Here is a 20,974-nt window from a genome sequence, read left to right as displayed (position 1 = left end):
TTTCACCTCCCTTCTAAAAGACATCTATAAAGGTATCTGACTATCACTGAGACATTGGTTAACCACTCTTGTGGTTCTCCATGAACATGGTATTTGGAAATAAACACTTCTCTCATTAATCTGTCTTAATTGTGAGGTGATCTTTCAGTTAACTTCTGGGGTGAAAAGGGCAAGTTTCCCTTTGTCTTTATGTGGTCCCTGCTTCTCCCACCTTCTGGGCCATACATATCCCACCTCCGCTCTCCCCGACCCCCTGTTATAAAGTGGATATATACTGTGCCTCATGTAACCTATTTCCAGTTACAATCTCTGTACTGAGTCAATCTGTGTTCCCAGGGTTATGTTCTCAAATTTGGCTCAGAATAAGTTTACCCATGATTTCTCTAAGTTCTAGAGAACTGTTATTTCATCTTTCAGTAGACAGTCTTAAGTATCAATTCATTGGAGTTTTACTGGTATGTGAACTTGTAAACGGTACCGACAAGATATTTTTTAGCAAGGCTCAGGGAAGCTTTATTTCTGTTGCATATTCCAGAAGATGAATGTCGAGATTACAGACCATGCAGAGAATGTTTAGATATATACTTTGAAAATGTGCCTTTTATCTTTTGGTCATAAGGTCAGAGGCATTGTATGAGTGTCTTGGAATATTCAGTCACATCAGATTGTACTAGAGTAGAATCTGGGGTTGGAAGTGAAATTCCTATGAGGCTGGGTTCAGTGGCTCATGTCTGTAATCCCAGCACTCTGTGAGGCTGATGGAGGATTGCTTTAGCTCAGGAGTTTGAGACAAGCCTGAGCAAGAGTGAGACCCAGCCACTCCTAAAAATAGAAACTCTGGCTGGATGTAGTGTTGGGAGCCTGTAGTCCCAGCAACTGGGGAGGCTGAGGCAAGAGGATCTCTTGACCACAAGAATTTGAGATTGCTGTGAACTATAATGACACCATGGCACTCATAACTGGGCAAGAATGAGATTCTGTCTCAAAAAATAATTCCCAAATGCACGTGGCAGCCATTCCATAGGAGATTATCTGTGGATCCTTCAGAGTTTTATCTTATAGTCAACAGGGCTAATGGGAATTTTTGGGGGGCCTGATAAGTCCAAGGTTTTTTGAAGCCTTTTGATAATTATGATATGAAAATTCTATTAATGGTTTCATGAATTTGAACATGGTAAAAATCAAGGAATTTCTGAATAAAATGTAATATACGAAAAGACTTAAAAATAATATTACAAGCAAAATGTGTGTTCATTTCTGAAGCATAAAATCAAGCAACTAAAAAAATCACCTTCAGCTCTCCAGCAAGGAGAGGCCTCAACTTACCCTAATAGTGGACAATGATAACCAGAACACACTCTTAGCCCATTTGGAGAAGTCTAAAAAGGGCCTTGAGGCTGTTGTTCCTGTTCATGCCCTACTGTCAATGGAAGATAAGCCACATTCTATACAGTAATTTTTTTTTTTTTGGAGACAAAGTCTCAATATGTGCCCAAGCTAGAGTGAAGCTAGTTGCTTCAGTCTAGCTCACAACAACCTCAAATATCTGGGCTTCAGTAATCATCCTGCCTCAGCCTCCCAAATATCTGGAACTATAGGCAGGCACCACTTTGCCAGGTTACTTTTCTTATTTTTTTAGTAGAAATGGGGTCATGCTATTGCTCAGGCTGGTCACCAGCTCCTAAGATGAAGGAATCCTACCTCTTCATCCTCCCAGAATGTTGGACTTACAGATATGATCCACCACACCTGGCCCCCAGAAACATTGTGAACAAAAAGGAAAATGGTTTGTGAATCTAGAATCCTGGAAAATATTTTGGCAAACAGTCATTGCATGAGTCTGTGTTTAAACATGAGTATTTTTGTTGTAACTTGAAAAATATTCAATCATTGAAAGATACTTAATTACCACATTTTCTTTGTATATAACTAACTTTGGAAGTTAAACTTTTAAAATATGTCAAGAATTTTGTCATCATCATCATTTTTACCAAGTTTGGCAGAAAAAAGCTCTCTCAAATGTTCGTTTTGACTTAAAATTTGGAGAATCACAGGATGGAAGGGCAAAATAAAAGAAAATAGTGGAGAAATATACTTACTGTCTTTTCTAGGATTGAGGATTAAATGTTTGTGTTATTGTCTTAATGAGGGTTGCTATAACAAACTACAATGGACTGGGTCATTTATAAACAGAAGAAATTTATTTCTCACACTTCTGGAGGTTGAGGTTCAAGATTAAGTGCAGGTATGGTTGGTTCAGGTGAAGTTTTCTGGGGTGCATTATGCTGACATATATTGTAATCACATGGCAGAAAGAGGATAAGAGAGTTTTCTGAGGGGGGATCTCTTTACTAAGGGCACATATGTTATTCTTGAGGGCTCCAACCACAAGTCCAACTTCCTTATGCCATCATATTGAGGTTAGAAGTACAAAATAAAATTTGGGGGTACACAGGCATTCAGTCCATTGCTATTACCAATTGCCATTTTGGGAATGCCAAATATAGTTTAGTATAGGCCAGGCCAGGTGGCTCACACCTGTAATGCTAGAACTCTGGGAAGCCAAGGCAGATGGATTTTTTTTTTTTATTATTGTTGGGGATTCATTGAGGGTACAATAAGCCAGGTTACACTGATTGCCTTTGTTAGGTAAAGTCCCTCTTGCAATCCTGTCTTGACCCCAAAAGGTGTGGCACACACCAAGGCCCCACCTGCCTTCCTCCTTCACTCTCTCTACTCTTCCTTTCCCCACCCCTCCCTCCTTCTTTCTCTCTCTGCTCTCCCCTTCACCCACCCCCACTGTGAGCTTAATTGTCATTAATTGTCCTCATATCAAAATTGAGTACATAGGATTCAAGCTTCTCCATTCTTGTGATGCTTTACTAAGAATAATGTCTTCCACTTCCATCCAGGTTAATAAGAAAAATGTAAACTCTCCATTTTTTTAATGGCTGAATAGTATTCCGTGGTGTATATATACCACAGCTTGTTAATTGGGTTGGTGGGCATTTAGGCTGTTTCCACATTTTGGCGATTGTAAATTGAGCTGCAATAAACGTCTAGTACAAATGTCCTTATGATAAAACGATTTTTTTCCTTCTGGGTAGATGCTCAGTAATGGGACTGCAGGATCAAAAGGGAGGTCTAGCTTGAGTGCTTTGAGGTTTCTCCATACTTCCTTCCAAAAAGGTTGTATTAGTTTGTAGTCCCACCGGCAGTGTAATAGTGTTCTCTTCTCTCCACATCCACGCCAGCATCTGCAGTTTTGAGCTTTTGTGATATGGGGCATTCTTCGTGGGGTTAGATGGTATCTCAGGGTGGTTTTGATTTGCATATCTCTAATAGATAGGGATGATGAACATTTTTTCATATGTTTATTAGCTATTCTGTCTGTCTTCTTTAGAGACGGTTCTATTCATGTCTCTTGCCCATTGATATATGGGATTGTTGGCTTTTTTCATGTGGATTAATTTGAGTTCTCTATAGACATAGTTATCAAGCTTTTGTCTGATTCAAAATATACAATCATTTCCCATTAGGTAGGTTGTCTATTTGCTTTGGTTATTGTCTCCTTAGCTGTACAGAAGCTCTCAGTTTAATGAAGTCCCATTTGTTTATGTTTGTTGTTGTTGCAATTGCCCTGGCAGTCTTCTTCATGAAGTCTTTCCCGAGACCTATATCTTCCAGTGTTATTCCTATGCTTTCTCTGAGGATTTTTATTGTTTCATGCTTTAAATTTAAGTCCTTTATCCATCTTGAATCAATTTTGTGAGTGGGGAAAGGTGTGGGTCCAGTTTCAGTCTTTTATATGTGGATATCCAGTTCTCCCAACACCGTTTATTCAATAGGGAGTCTTTCCCCGAAGGTAAGTTCTTGTTTGTTTTATCAAAGATTACATGGTTCTAAGATGTTAGTTTCATTTCCTGTTTTGAATTCAATTCCAAGTGTCCGTGTCTCTATTTTTGTGCCAGTACCATGCTGTCTTGACTACTATGGCTTTGTAGTACAGTCTAAAATCTGGTATGGTGATGCCCCCTGTTTTATTTTTATTACTAAGAACTGCCTTAGCTGTACGGGGTTTTTTCTGGTTCCATACAAAATGCACAATCATTTTTATTCAAATCTTGAAAGTACATTGTTAATATTTTAATAGGAATGGCATTAAATAGGTAGTTTGCTTTGGAAAGTATAGACATTTTAACAATGTTGATTCTTCACAGCCATGAGCATGACATGTTCTTCCATTTGTTAATATCCTCTGCTATTTCCTTTCTGAGGATTTCATACTTTTCATTGTAGAGGTCCTTCACCTCCTTTGTTAGGTATATTCCTAGGTATTTCATTTTCTTTGAAACTATGGTGAAGGGAGTTGTGTCCTTAATTAGCTTCTCATCTTGAATGTTATTGGCGTATACAAAGGCTACTGACTTTCGACATTGATTTTATATCCTGAAACATTACTGTATTTTTTGATGACTTCTAGGAGTCTTGTGGTTGAGTCTTTGGGATTCTCTAAGTATAAGATCATGTCGTCAGCAAAGAGGGAGAGTTTGACCTTCTCTGCTCCTATTTGGATTCCCTTGATTTCCGTGTCTTGCCTAATTGTATTGGCTAGAACTTCCACCACCATGTTGAATAGTAAAAGTGACAGAGGACAACTTTGTCTGCTTCCAGTTATAAGAGGAAAAGCTTTCAGTTTTACTCCACTCAGTAAAATATTAGCTGAGGGTTTGTCATAGATAGCTTCAATCAGTTTTAGAAATGTGCCACCTATGCCTATACTCTTCAGTGTTCTAAGTAGAAAAGGATGCTGGATTTTATCAAATGCTTTTTCTGCATCTATTGAGAGGATCATATGATCTTTATTTTTGCCTCTGTTAATATGGTGGATAACGTTTATGGACTTGTGTATGTTAAACCAGCCTTGTATCTCTGGGATGAATCCTACTTGCTCATGATGTATGACTTTTTTGATAATAAGCCGTAATATATTGGCTAGGATTTTGTTCAGAATTTTTGCATCCATATTCATGAGTGAAATTGGTATGAAATTTTCATTTTTGGTTGGTTTTTACCTGGTTTTGGTATAAGGGTGATGTTTGCTTCATAGAACGTCTTGGGGGAAGATTCCTTCCTCCTCAATTTTTTGGAATAATTTCTGCAGTGCGGGAATAAGCTCTTCCTTGAAGGTTTGATAGAATTCTGGTGTGAAGCCATCTGCAGCAGGGCATTTTTTGGTTGGAAGCTTTTTTATTGTTTCTTTAATCTTAGTGCTTTAAATTGGTCTGTTCAGGAGTTCTATTTCTTTCTGGCTAAGTTTAGGGAGAGGATGTGATTCTAAATATTGATCCATTTCTTCACATTGTCAAATTTCTGGCAAAGAGTTTCTGATAGTATTCATAGATGATCTCTTGTATCTCTGTGGGATCAATTGTTATTTCCCCTTTATCATTCTGATTGAGGTTACTAGAGATTTTACTTTTCTGTTTCTAGTTAGTCTGGCCAATGGTTTATCTATTTTATTTATTTTTTCAAAAAACCAACTCCTTGTTTCATTAATTTTGTGAATGATTGTTTTGTTCTCAATTTCATTGATCTCTGATTTGATTTTGGATATTTCTTTTCTTCTACTGATTTAGATTTCTCTTCTTTTTCTAATTCCAGAAGATGGCTTGTGAGTTTGTTGCTCTTTTTCTGTTTTTCGAATTTAGGCATCTAAAGCGATAAATTTTCCTCTCAAAACTGCTTTTGCAATATCCCACAGGTTTTGGTAGCTTGTGTCTTCATTGTTGTTATGCTCAAGAAAGTTAATAATTTCCTGTTTTATTTCTTTCTGCACCCATCTGTTATTCAACAGAAGGTTTTTAATTTCTATTCCTTTGTGTGGGGTCGAACGTTTTTGTTAGAGTTGAGTTCCACCTTTATTGCCTTATGGTCTGAGAAGATACAAGGTAAAATTTCAATTCTTTTGATTCTGTTGATATTTGTTTTGCGTCCCAGGATATGATCAATTTTGGAGAATGTTCCATGTGGTGATGCAAAGAACGTATATTCTTTATCTTTGGGATGGAGTGTTCTATATGCGTATATCAAGCACAGTTGTTCTTGGGTCTCATTTAAATCTCTTATATCTTTGTTCAGTTTCTGTTTAGAGGATCTGTCCAGCTCTGTAAGAGGTGTGTTAAATTCCCCTGTTAGTATGGTATTATTGGATATCATATTACTCAGACTGAGTAAGGTCTGTTTCAAGAATCTGGAAGCATTTAAATTGGGTGCATAAATATTTAGAGTTGAAAGGTCTTCTTGTTGTGCTTTTCCCTTGACCAATATAAAGTGACCATCTTTATCTTTTTTGACTTTAGTTGCTTTAAATCCACATGTATCTGAAAATAAGATTGCAACTCCTCTTTTGTTCTGAATTCCGTTTGCCTGAAAAATTGTTTTCCAACTCTTTTCTCTGAGTTTTCATTTGTCTTTTGAAGCCAGGTGTGTTTCTTGCAGACAGCAAATGGATGGCTTGTGGTTTTTAACCCAGTTAGCCAATCTATGTCTCTTCAGTGGGGAATTCAAGTTATTAACATTTATTTAGATAATCGATAAGTGTGGTAGTATTCTATTCATCTTATTTTGTGAGAGTCCATTGCTTAGTTTTATCTTTTGCATCATTTTGGAAGTTGGGTTCTGTTTTGTAATTTTTGAGTTCTTACTTTGCTGCTAATACATTGTGATGGTCAGTTTATAGAACAGGTTGAGATATTTTCTGTTGAGCTGGTCTTGTTGTGGCGAATTTCCTCAATGTTTGTATATCCATAAATTATTTGATTTCTCCATCAATTTTAAAGCTTAGCTTAGCAGGGTACAGAATTCTGGGGAAGAAATTGTTCTGTTTAAGTAGATTAAATGTAGATAAACCATTGTCTTCTTGCTTTTTAAGTGTTAGTAGAGAAGTTTGCAGTCACTCTGATGGATTTGCCCCTAGGTCAACTGGTGCTTACTGCTGGCAGGTTGCACAATCTTTTCTTTTTGTTGACTTTGGACAGGTTCATCACAATGTGTCTTGGAAAAGCTCGGTTAGAGTTGAGGCGACCTGGGGTCCGATATCCCTCTGAAAGCAGTGTGTCAGAATCTTTGGTGATATTTGGGAAATTGTCTTTTATAATATTCTCTAGTATGGCTTCCATTCCTCTGGGGCATTCTTCTTCCCATTCTGGGATTCCTATAACTAGTATGTTGGAACACTTCATAAAGTCCCATAATTCTGCCAGTGAATGTTGTGTTTTCTCTCTCTTTTTATCTGCTTCTATCTGAGTTATCTGAAGAACTTTGTCCTCTACCTCCGAAATTCTTTCTTCTGCATGGTCTAACCTGTTGCTGATACTTTCCATTGCATTTTTAAGTTCCCTAATTGCTTCTGTTCCTTCAGCTCTGCTGTATTCTTTCTATATTCTTCATATCATTAACCTCTTATTCGATTCTGTTTTTGGATTTCCTTTTGGTTATTTTCCACTTTATTAGCAGTTTCCTTCATTGTTTCCATCATTTCCTTCATTGTTTTCATCATGCGTATGCTAAATTCCCTTTCTGTCATTCCTAGTATTTCTTTATGGGTGAAATCCTCTGCAGTAGCTTCCTCATTTTCCCTTATAGAGGTTGCTCTGGACTGGTTCTTCATGTTGCCAGGAGTTTTCTGTTGAAATCTCATGAGGATTTCTTTTATCTATTGCTTTGCCCTAATTTTTCTTTCACTTTTTCTTGCTCTTTAAGTTCTTCTGCCTGTGGACTAAGGTTTTGATGAGTCCTTTTAGTACAGGACCACAAGGATGAGAAGGTTGAAGAGCAAGAAGGTTTAAAAGAAAGATAGAAAGAAAAGAAAATAGAGAAAGGAGAGGGGGTGGGTAAAAGGGAATATTGAAAAAAAGAAGAGAGGTATGGAAAGAGGGAGACAGAGCAATATAGGTGTACAATAGGGTACTTTGACACAATCTTAAAAAAAAACCAACCTCTGGGAGTGACCAGTTGGGTGGTTCCCTTGAGGTCAGCAGCAACTCTTCGGACACAGTACCCCACCTCCACCAAGTAGAGAGGAAGGTCAAAAATGCTGTAAATCAAACCAAAACAAGTAAACAGAAAACATTACCGGGTAAAATTGGGTGAAAAAAACAAATAATAGGGGTAGAAACACTAGCAAATATGAAGTTCTAATTAGTGAAAAAGGCAGCAATGGGAAATTGTATTTAAACTAAAAAAGTGGAGAAAGAAAAGAAAAAATCTATACGAAAAAGGTTGAAATTAAAAAACAAAACAACAACAAAATAAACAAAAAACAAACAAAGAACAACAACAAAAACAAAAACAAAGTAGTATATATATCTTGTTGAATATTGTCTGCACAACAGGTGGTCTTCTCGGGTATGAGATGTTAATCACAATGCTAATACAACTGGAGGCCTCCGGTGATTTCTCAAACCGCACACGGTGGAGACCCTTAATCTCTCTTTGGTCTTTTTAATAGGCACTTTGAACTTCTAAACTTAGCTGAGCAGAAGTTTTCCCAGGAAACTGCTTGTTGCTGGGATCACTGCTAAAGTGGCTATCCACTTACCCAGTGTGCCAAAACTGGTCTCACTCTGCCCCTGAGGGTTAAGGCTGTAAGGTGGTTCAGTCCCTTCCTTTAGGCTGCTCAGTCACTAGGTTACTAACTCCCACCTTATCCTTGCTCTGCAACCCTGAAGGCAGAGCTGACTGGGGCAGTTCTCTCTCAATGGCTCCCTGTGCCCCACAGCCAAACACTATTAGCTCCATCTGGCTCAGTGGCTCTGTCTGGGGCCCTAGACAATGCCCAAGGTTCTCTGCACTCCTGCTAAAGCTCTCACTAAGGAAGTTCAACTGAGTGCCAAGTACAAAAACACAAAAACAGTTCACAGGTAAGGCCTTTCCGGTTTGCAGTCTCGCTGCTGCTGTACTTACCACTGCCGGCGGGATTAGACTGATAGAACACGTGCCACTACTTTCCAGTTTTCCACTGGTTTTGTCCTCCTCTTTGGGTTCAGAAGTCTCTCACTGAGTCCCTGTGTCCTCAACGGAATGATTATAGGCAGATCCCACCAGCCACAGATGCCTAGAGTCTTATCTCCCCAGACTCATGGTGCCCAGTTTCAGGGAAGCTGTTACTCAGCCGCCATCTTGCTCCCAGAAGTCCCAACACAGATTCTAAATTCAGATGGTAAAAGAGCAGGATCCACACTTGGTGTATGAAACCTCAGGACTATGAAACTCTGCTGAGTAAAGGCACTGTCAAACAGATTACAGGCCTCTTAGAAGAGAAACAGGGAAGTTTGGCAGATGGATTTCTTGAGCTCAGGAGTACAAGACCGGCCTAAGCAAAAGCCAAGCTCCATCTCTACTAAAAATAGAAGAATTAGGCAGGCCTAATCTTACATCCTGGGAAGCTGAGGCAAGAGGATCACTGGCAAGCAAGAATATGAGCTTGCTGTGAGCTCTGATGCCAGGGCACTCTACAAGGGTGCAAGAATGAGACTCTGCCTCAAGCAAACAAACAAACCAAAAATAAAGTTTAGGTATAAAGGTAACTTTTTCTTTCTTTCTTTTTTTTTTTTTGAGACAGTCTCACTTGATCCTCCTCGGTAGAGTGCTGTGGCATTATACCTCATAGCAACCTCCAACTCCTGGGCTTAGGCAATTTTCTTGCCTCAGCCTCCTGAGGAGTTGAGAGAATACAGCCACCCACCACAACCACTGGCTATATTTGGTTGCAGGTGAGCCAGGGCCAGGTTCAAACCTGTCACCCTCAGTGTATGGGGCCAGCACCCTACCCACTGAGCCACAGGCACTACCCATAATAGATATCTTTATAGTCTTATAATTCAGAATTTAGGTCCTGAATTTGGGAAAGGCAAAATCAAGAATGTATGTCACAGTAGACATGGCATAAGTCAGAAAAACCAGAAATATTTACATTTAATGCTGTAAAACAACAACAGATAATACTGAGGCTAAACCTGTACTTTACACACACACACACACACACACACACACACACACACACACACACACACTAATTCAGAGGCCCACGCTAAAAACAAAGTTAAAAAGCAATACCAATTACTCATATTAGCCAGGAGAGGGAGATGTTTGTTCAGATCTGTGGCTTGGATAATTAATGTTTGTGTTTTGTCTGTGTCCAAACCTGATAAAGCAGTGGCTTTGCTTTTTCTCTCATATTCTTAACTGTTACTGAGGGACCTGGTCAGAGGTTGGCACCCTGTGAGATTGATTGCCAGGTCAGCTCCCATGTGCCTGGGTTTATTTTTCTCTTTCTCACCACTATTACTGGGCTATGGTAGGGCAATATATTGATGATATTTCAATAAATGTCATATATATTATATATTTCCAGTCTTTTCTGTCAGGCCTTAAAAGAAGCCCCTTCCATGAAATCTAATGAACACAGCACAGTTTTAGAATAGAATTTTGAAACCAGGTGACAAACCAGCCTCAAATCTGGACATAAAGGAAAATTCTGTCTGCCCAGCATGTTGTGTCACACCTGTAATCTCAGCACCTTGGGAGGCCTAGGAGGAGGCTCACTTGAGGTCAGATGTCCAAGACCATCCTGAAGAACATAGCAAGACCCAAATCTCTACAAAAAAAATAAGAACAATTGACCAGGCCTGGCAAGGTGTCTCAGACCTGTAATCTGGGAGGCCAAGGTGAGTACATTGCCTAAGATCAAAGGTTTGAGACCAGCCTGAACAAGAGTGAGACCTTTTCTCTAAAAATAGCCAGGCATTGTGGTGGGCACCTGTAGTCCCAGCTATTAAGGAGGTTGAGACAATAGGATAGCTTGAGCCCAAGAATTTGCGGTTGTTGTGATCTATGATCCCATGGAACTCTACCAAGGGCAACAAAGCAAGACACTGTCTAAACAAAAGGAAAAAAAAATAACCAGGAGTGGAGATGTGCACCTGTAGTGCCAGCTATTTGCAAGGCTGAGGTGGGAGGATCACTTGAGCCCAGGAGTTGAAGACTGGTAGGAACTATGATGATGCTACCATACTCTAGCTTGGGTGACAGAGTGAGACCTTGTCTCAATAAATAAATAAATAAATAAATAAATAAATAAATAAATAAATAAATAAGTAAAACGGCTGCGGGAATTGTTTCAACCTCTTTATTGGGTCTTATTAGCTCCAATAAAAATTGTGATATACTTAATCACCATCTAAAGCAACACTTTGCATTGACAATTTTGCTGACCACCTCTCACTTCACCCCACATACATTCTGTCTACCACTGTCAAGATCTACCCTTTCTGACTTTGTGCCCCTAACCAATACAATCCCTATTGAAAAATAATGTGTTAAGCTCCTGCCACCATACACGGCTAATTCTTTAGTTGCAGTTGTCATTGTTGTTTTTCAGGCCCGGGCTGGGTTCAAACCCGCCAGCTCCAGTGTATGTGACTGGCGCTCTAGCTGCTGAGCTGCAGGCGCCAAGCCATAATCAATTAATTATTAATAAAACATGACCTAATAGAAGCGAGACCCTGACTCTACTAAAATAGAAAATCCAGCTGGGTGTTGTGGTAGATGCCTGAAGTCCAAGCTACTTAGGAAGCTGAGGCAAGACAATCAATTGAGCCCAAGAGTTTGAGGTTGCTGTGAGCCATGATACCACAACACTGTACCCCAGGGTGACTGAATGAGATTCTGTCTCAAGTACAAACAATAAGTAAAAAGAAAATTTCTTCATCCACATGAAATATGTTAAATAAAAAATGGCAAGAGAGGAAGAAGACGGAAGTCAAGAGTTCTTCACTTACAAACATTTTATAAAATGAACAAAAGTTGATAAATTTCTCGTGAGTCATAGCAAAATTCCAGACCTGATATTTAATAGATTGATTAAAATGGAAATTTAATTAATTAGTATGATTAGTATAATAATTTTTCACAAATGCATTGTTTTCCAGTAAGTGGTTGTCATCTGAATTTGTTGCCTCCACTCCCCTCTTTTTGCAAGACAGGTTTGCATTCACTCTGTCACCCACCTGGAGTGCAGGATCCCAATCATAGCAAACTGCAACCTTAATTTTCAGGGTTCAAGTTATCCTCTAGCCTTAGCCTCCCAAGTAGCTGGGACTACAGATATGCACCACCATATCTGGCTAATTTTTAAAACTTTTTGTAGAGACAAGTTCTCACTATATTGCTCAGGCTGGTCTTGAATGGCCTCAGCCTCCCAAAGTGCTGAGATTACAGGTGTGAGGACTTGGCCTGGACCTATTTTCTATACCTTTGCATGCCGTCTTCCCAGGAAGGTACGTTCAAATATATAAAGGACAGAGGACCAATTTCCAATTACACAAGCAATGATTACTTTTGTTCTATTGTTAATAGGCTGAATATATTTTCTTACTCTTGAAAAAGTATAACTTTGAAAAAGATCTCTTACTCCATCACTTGGAAGTAACTAATAGAGATATTTTGGTTTATCTTCTTCCTGGCCTTTTTTACTAAGTATATCCATGTACCCAAAGACATACACAGACTTATAGAAAAACCTCTTTTCTCATTCAGTTGGACATGGCCATAAGAACACTTGTTCTATTCTAAGTGGAACTCTCATCATGCACAGCAAATGCTAGGTAAGTGTTTGCTCAGGGGTTCTTCTCTGACTCCAGCTACTAAAGCCATAAAGAAGAGGAATGTAGAGTTCAAAACCACCTCAGGGGCACAGGAATATTAAAAGCAAAGAAGGGAAGATAAATGGAAATTTAGGTCATCTGGTTACTAGCCCCAAATCAAATATCTTATAGTTCTCTGGGTACCTTTTGAATTATTTCAATACAGATTTATTACTATGTCAGTAGTATTTTTTTTTCAGGGGGGGGTCTCACTATATTGCACTGGCTGGAGTGCAGTGCTGATTTACAGGCATAGTCATAGCACACTGCAGCCTCTAGCTTCTAAACCCAAGTGATCTTCCCCCACCTCAGTCTCCTGTGTATCTTGGACTACAGACATGTGCCACTGTGCCTGGCTTACATTCCTAGTATTTCCTTTTATGAATTTCCTGAAGGATAAAATTAGTTCTATAAGAAAATTTTAAGTAAGCGGAAAACATGGCATGTCTCAAAAGATGCCCCTAAAATTGCCTTTCATAGGGAAAATGGGAAATTGTTGCTAAATGTACCTTTATTTGCAAAGTATTCACTACAACATTTTACAAAATATTCTCTGTGTTTTGGCCACTTTTTTGCAAAATTTCTTGAAGAAAGACAAATCAATATATGAAAAAGATATCTGAGGGTGGATTCTGGGTGGAGGGAGGGTACTTGGTGGGACCTCAGCTATTGTACATATTGCAAGGGTACATGTCAAATCTATTAAGAGTATCTCTTTTTCTTTTTTTTGCCCTTGGTAGAGTGCTGTGTTATCACAGCTCACAGCAACCTCAAATTCTTGGGCTTAAGCAATTCTCTTGCCTCAGCCTCGCAAGGTGGGTTAGGAGGCTGGGACCTGGCTGATTGGCAGAGGTGCTGAACTGCTGATCTGGCTCCAAGGTGGGCAGCAGAGATCAAAGTTGTGTCTTTATCTGATGTGGGACATTAACTTCAGTTGAATAACAATAGGCCCTCTCTCTTAATTTTTTGGAGACAGAGATTCACTTTGTCTCCTTGGTACAGTGCTCTGGTGTTGTAGCTCACAACAATCTCAAACTCCTGGGCTCAAGTGATTCCTTGCCTTAGCCTCCCAAGTAGCTGGGACTACAGGAGTCTGCACAAAGCACAGCTATTTTTTAGAGATGAGATCTCTCTCTGGCTCAGATTGGTCTAGAACCCATGAGTTCAGGCAATAAACCTGCCACAGCCTCCCAGAGTGGTAGGATTACAGGCATGAGCCACCTCACCTGGCGCTAGACCTCTCTTAAGAGCTCTGTGATGCTCCCAGAGCTCCAGTGCTCCCATTTTCCCTGATTTTTCAACCATTTGAATCAGGACTCAAGGCCTATATATTGAAATTAATTAATGTTTCTCATCTATCTTTTAATTTATAGGCTTCCCCCTCCATCTTGTTTCCCTTGTAGTTTTTTGGTGAAGAATTTATTTGTCCTGTTGAGTTTCATGGAGTTTGGATTTTGCAGATTGCATCTTTTTGGTTTATTTTACTTAACCTCAACCAAACTAGCTACGTACAATCCTGAACTAAAGAACACACTTATAGACTAGGCCATCAAAATTCATGCTTTTTTCTTTCAGAGGTATGTAAACAAGGATGGCATCCTCTCCATCAAACATGAAGTGCTGGGAATCAGGTATCCTTTGTGCTTACTTAATGTTCCTTTATGTGTTTTATTAATTTAGATATATACCAAATATTGACTTAATTTACAACTTTTAAAATTTCAGATATCAGAACTGATGATCAATTTAACTAAAAAGTTTGAATAACATTAAATATTTTGATAAATGTGTTAACATGTGGAAGGGTGGAGAATTTTAAATAATTAATTGAAATATAATTCTTTCAGAAATTGAGGAAAGTAAATTATTGAATTCCATTGCTACAAATGGTGGTGTTTTAAATGATATGCTAAAATACTTAATCTGAATTTTCTTAGGCTTTTAAATGGTCATATTCCCAGTGTAAATAACTCTTCTAGTAACTATCTTAGACATACTCATAGTATACTGACGTCATGGCAATTTTCTGAATGCACATGAGATGAATGGAGTTAATACCACTAAGCATACAAAATATTTTTGTTGTACTGTGATCATAAATGCATCACAAGGTATAATGGTTAATCGCAAATCAATGTTAGTAGGCTCACAGAAAGGCTATTCTTCTATTCCAAGGCAGTTAGAAGCTCTAAATTTATAAGCTGATGAGTTTATTCTAAGCTATAAGTAGACATAGGCATCAGAGTGTAGAAGGAAATTATGGGCAAATACACTAATGCGATGACCCCTTATATATATTTTGGCACATTTTCATCCTATGGGTATTGTGCAAATATGCAAAATGACCATGTATTCCAGATATGTTTTGGACAATGTAATCTAAGAGAACTAGAATTTGAATACATGTCAGTGAGGTATTTAAAAATAATGAATTTTCTTTATTTCATCAGCCTTTATATAGCTTTCCTTTATTTTACAATGACTAGAAATTGTACCTTTAATTAGGGCCATTACTATGATCTAAATAATTTTGGGTTTTTAAATTATTTTTTCTCTTAGAATTTTTCAAAAATACAATATATATATATATATACATTTGTTGGGGGTTCATTAAAAGTAGAAGAAACCAGGTTACACTGATTGCATTTGTTAGGTAAATTCCCTCTTATAATCAATCAAGTCTTGCCCCTAAGAGGTGTGGCACACACCAGGGTCCCAACCCCCTCCCTCCTTCCCTCTCTCTATTCTTCCTTTCCCCACCCATCCCTCCTTTCTCTCTCTGCTCTCCCCTTCCCCCACCCCCACTGTGTCCTTAATTGTCCTCATATTAAAATTGAGTACATAAGATTTATGCTTCTCCATTCTTGTGAAGCTTTACTAAGAATAATGTGTTCCACTTCCATCCAGGTTAATACAAAGCATGTAAAGTCTCCATTTTTTTAATGGCTAAATAGTATTCTGTGGTGTACATATACCACGGCTGGTTAATCCATTCCTGGGTTTGTGGGAATTTAGGCTATTTCCACATTTTGGCGATTATAAATTGAGCTGCAGTAAAAAGTCTAGTGCAAGTGTCCTTATGATAAAAGATTTTTTTCCTTCTCAGTAGATGCCCAACAATGGGATTGCAGGATCAAATGGGAGGTCTAGCTTGAGTTTTTTGAGATTTCCCTATACTTCCTTCCAAAAAGGTTGTATTAGTTTGCAGTCCCACCAGCAGTAAAAGTATGTTCCCTTCTCTCCACATCCACGCCAGCATCCCCAGTTTTGAGATTTTGTGATGTGGACCATTCTCACTGGTGTTAGATGGTATCTCAGGGTGTTTTGATTTGCATTTCTCTAGTAATTAGGGATGATGAGCATTTTTTCATATGTTTGTTAGCCATTCGTCTGTCTTCGTTAGAGAAGGTTCTATTCATGTCTCTTGCCCATTGATATATGGGATTATTGGCTTTTTTCATATAGATTAATTTGAGTTCTGTCTAGATTCTAGTTATCAAGCTTTTGTCTGATTCAAAATATGCAAATATCCTTTCCCATGGTGTAGGTTGTCTATTTGCTTTGGTTGTTGTCTCCTTAGCTGTAAAGAAAATTTTCTGTTTAAGAAGTCCCATTTGTTATTTTTGTTGTTTTTGCAATTGCCACAGCAGTCTTCTTCATGACGTCTTTCACAGGCCAATATCTTCCAGTGTTTTTCCTATGCTTTCTTTGAGGATTTTTATTGTTTCATGCCTTAAATTTACATCCTTTATCCATCTTGAATCAATTTTTGTGAGTGGGGAAAGGTGTGGGTCAAGTTTCAGTCTTTTACATGTAGATATCCAGTTCTCCCAGCACCATTTACTGAATAGGGAGTCTTTCCCCCAAGGTATGATCTTGTTAGGTTTATCAAAGATTAGGTGGTTGTTACGTGTTAGTTTCATTTCCTGGTTTTCTGTTTGATTCCAAATGTCTATGTCTCTTTTTTTGTGCCAGTACCATGCTGTCTTGACCATTATGGCTTTGTAGTATAGCGTAAAATCTGGTATGGTGATGCCCCCCAGTTTCGTTTTTTTTTTTTTTTTTTTTTACCAAGAACTGCCTTAGCTATACAGATTTTTTTCTGGTTGCATATAAAATGCAGAATCGTTTTTTCCAAATCTTGAAAGTATGACATTGGTATTTTAATAGGAATGGCATTGAATAGGTAGATTGCTTTGGGAAGTATAGACATTTCAACAATATTGATTTTTCCCAGCCGTGAACATGATATGTTCTTCCATTTGTTAATATCGTCTACTATTTCCTTTCTTAGGATTTCATAATTTTTTTTATAGAGGTTCTTCGCCTTTTTTGTTAAGTATATTCTTAGGTATTTTATTATCATTGAAGCTATGGTGAAGGAAGTTATGTCCTTAATTAGCCTTTCATCTTGACTGTTATTGCCATATACAAAGGCAACTGATTTGTGAAAATTGATTTTATATCCTGAGACATTACTGCATTTTTTGATGACCTCCATGAGCCTAGTGATTGAGTTCTTCAGGTTCTCTAAGTATAAGATCATGTCATTAGCAAAGAGGGAGAGTTTGACCTCCTCTTCTCCTATTTGGATTCCCTTTATTTACTTGTCTTGCCTAATTGTATTGGCTAGAACTTCCAGCACTATGTTGAAAAGTAATGGTGACGGAGGACAACCTTGTCTTGTTCCAGTTCTAAGAGGAAAAGCTTTCAGTTTTACTCCCTTCAATATAATATTAGCTTTGAGTCTGTCATAGATAGCTTCAATCAGTTTCAGAAATGTGCCAACTATGCCTATACTCTTCAGTGTTCTAATTAAAAATGGACGCTGGATTTTATTGAATGCTTTTTCTGCATCTATTGAGAGGAACATATGATCTTTATTTTTGCTTCTGTTATTATGGTGGATAACATTTATGGACTTGCCTATGTTAAACCAGACTTGCATCCGTGGGATGAAACCTACTTGATCATGATGTATGACTTTTTTGATGTTAAGGGGTAATCTATTGGCTAGGATTTTATTGAGAATTTTTGCATCTATATTCATTAATGAAATAGGTCTGAAATTCTCTTTTTTAGTTGGCTCTTTTCCTGGTTTTGGTATCAGGGTGATGTTTGGTTCATAGAATGTGTTGGGGAAGATTCTTTCCTCCTCATTTTTTTGGAATAATTTCTGCAATGCGGGAAAAAGCTCTTCCTTGAAGGTTTGATAGAATTTTGGTGTGAAGCCATCTGGACCAGGGCATTTTTTTGTTGGAAGCCTTTTTATTGTTTCTTTAATCTCAGGCCTTGAAATTGGTCTATTCAGAAGCTCTATTATACATATTTATAGGGTACATGTGATATTTCGATACAGGCACACAATGCATCTTAATCAAATAAGAATAACTGGAATATCTATCACCTAAAGCATTTATCATGTATTTGTGTTAGTAATATTCCAGTTCCACTCATTTAGTTATTGTACTTTAGAGTACTGCCTGACTTATTGTTGATTATAGTCACTTTGTTGTGTTATCCAATATTGTTAGTTCTAACTAACGGTAGTTTTGCACCCATTAACACACCTTACCCCCCTCCCTTCTACCCTCCCTTCTCCCTGGGAAGCATTATTTACTTTTTTAACTCAAAGCTGAGTACAGCGCCTAGCACCACAGGCATTAAAAAAAAATATTTGTTGGATGAATGAGTTTGTTTTTGTTTGTTTGTTTGTTTGTTTGTTTGTTTGTTTTGAGATGCAGTCTCACTATGTCACCGTCCATAGAGTGTCATGGGGTCACAACTCACAGCAACCTCAAACTGCTGGGCTTAAGCGATTTTCTGGCCTCAGCCTCCCTACAGGCACCTGCCACAACGCCCGGCTATTTTTTGTTGCAGTTGTCATTGTTTAGCTGGTCGGGGCCAGGTTGGAACCTGCCAGTCTTGGTGTACTTAGCTGGCGCCATAACCACTATGCTATGAGCGCCCAGCAGGATGAATGAGTTTAAGTGCGATTTTTCCCATTTTGTACATAAAGCAATCAATACTGGGAAAGGCACACTTATAAGAGAAAACATTCAGTATTAGTTTTTCTGAGTCTGAGTTGTTTCACTTATGATAATGGCCTACAGTTCAATCTGTGTTGGTTCAAAAGACATGAATTCTTTCTTTTTTAAGCTGAATAGTATATTTCGGTTGTGTATACACCACCTCACCTTTATCCAGTTCTCTGTTCATGGACACTTAAGTTGATCATATATCTTAACTATTGTTAATAGTGCTTTGATAAACATACAACTGCAGATATTTTTTTCTTTTTCTTATTAAATCATAACTGTGTACATTACTGCATTTATGGGGTACAATGTGCTGATTTTATATGCAATTTGGAATGCTTACATCAAACTGGTTAACATAGCCTTCATGGCATTTTCTTAGTTGTTGTGTTAAGACATTTATATTCTATATTTAGTAAGTTTCAGTTGAACCTTGTAAGATGCACCATAGGTGTGATCCCACCAATTACCATTACTCCACCCATCCTCCGCACTTCCATCCCTTTCTACTTTCTCCATATTCTTTAAGAAAAATCTCATCCAAACACTCTTATTGATCATGCCAGATTTAACTTAATACCCACAGAGACAAGAGAGGAAAGAATTGCTAAGGCCACTAATAGATCAGACCAACCAGTAGCTACTTCCACCCGATTTTCTAACCAAGACTTGTGGCCTTGTCAAGGTCCAGCTGGACTCCTGGAGGCACAGTTATATACATAGAGCACTTTACAGGGGCATCCACTTCTCAGGAACAAGATGCTCTTTAGGGCAGATGTTTTACACTAAACAATAAACAATAAAGGCTCCCAAGAGTACCCAGTGGTGTCTTAAGAGGGTTATTTCCTGGAAACAATACAGAGATTGATTTCCTTAATTGGCTAGTTGCCAAGAAGACTTATTGGCAGAATTGTTATAATTTTCCTTTATCTCCTCTCTCCGAGTCCCTACATCTCAGCACCTTCCTCTCTTTCTTCCAGTCTGCCATAGGAATGAAATTCTATCATAGGTCGTTTCTACATTTAACATTTATTTCCTACAGTCTCAGTTTAAAAGATTGTTGCCTCCTTTCAGCACTGCTGAGGGAGGGTACATGCAGCTTTGTTTTGGAGTCCCACGATAACTCAAAGGGAAACTTTCACAATGTCCGGAATGCTTCATGTCCTGAGAATGAAGGAGGAGAATGTCCTAAAATTCCTTGCAGCAGGAACCCAACTTAGGTGGCATCAACCTTGACTTCCAAATGAAACAGTACATCTACAAAAGGAAAAGTGATGGCATCTCCATCATAAATCTGAAGAGGACCTGGGAAAAGCTTCTGTTGGAAGCTCGTGCCATTGTTGCCATTGAAAACCTTGCTGATGTCAGTGTCATATCCACCAGGAATACTGGCCAGCAGCTGTCCAGATGTTTGCTGCTGCCACTGGAGCCACTCCTATTGATGGTCACTTCACTCTCGGAACCTTCAGCAGCCAGGTTCAGGCAGCATTTCAGGAGCCAGGTCTTCTAATGGTTACTGATCCAAGAAGTAATAATGACCAAGATACAAATGAAAAAATGTACGTTTACACAGGCACCCAAAGTGAGTAGCAACAGCGTGAATCCTTCAGGCCTTTGCTTCTTGCTTCTTCACAGAATAAATCTGTAAATAATAATAGTGCTCAATTTATATTACTTACAGCAAGTGCCACCTTTCAGGGCCTGTCACAAATCTTGCTGCTCTTTCAGATGCCTTTTGAGTTTACAAAGGAAATGACTGTGGATACAAACAATTGCAATTTAGGCCAGTTTACCAGTGTAACTTTTCACAGCATACAACCAGTTTTAACTTAAATGGTTGTAATTACACAAATAATGTGTGTGAAGAAAAGCTTTCTGAAAAGAAATTTGGAGGAAAGAGATGTTCTCCCAATAAGTTTGTAAGATGGAACCTTTGGTGAATTGCAGAGGACAAAGGGATGCTTGGGTTTTTGTAGCAGAAGTTCTTACCTGGGTTCCCAATCATGTCCTTTTCTGCTAATGAAATATACACATATACCCCAAAGATCATCATACACAGGAAAAACGGGAAATTGTAGCTAAATCTATCTTTGTTAATAAATAATTCATTACAAAATTTTACAAAATCGGCTCAGCACCCGTAGCACAATGGTTAAGGTGCCAGCCACATACACTGAGGCTGGTGGGTTCGAACCCTGAGTCCGGGCCAGCTAAAACAATGATGATAAC

Source organism: Nycticebus coucang, chromosome 3, assembly GCF_027406575.1.
Source record: "Nycticebus coucang isolate mNycCou1 chromosome 3, mNycCou1.pri, whole genome shotgun sequence".
Classification (NCBI taxonomy): domain Eukaryota; kingdom Metazoa; phylum Chordata; class Mammalia; order Primates; family Lorisidae; genus Nycticebus; species Nycticebus coucang.
Note: the sequence above shows the minus strand (reverse complement) of the source record.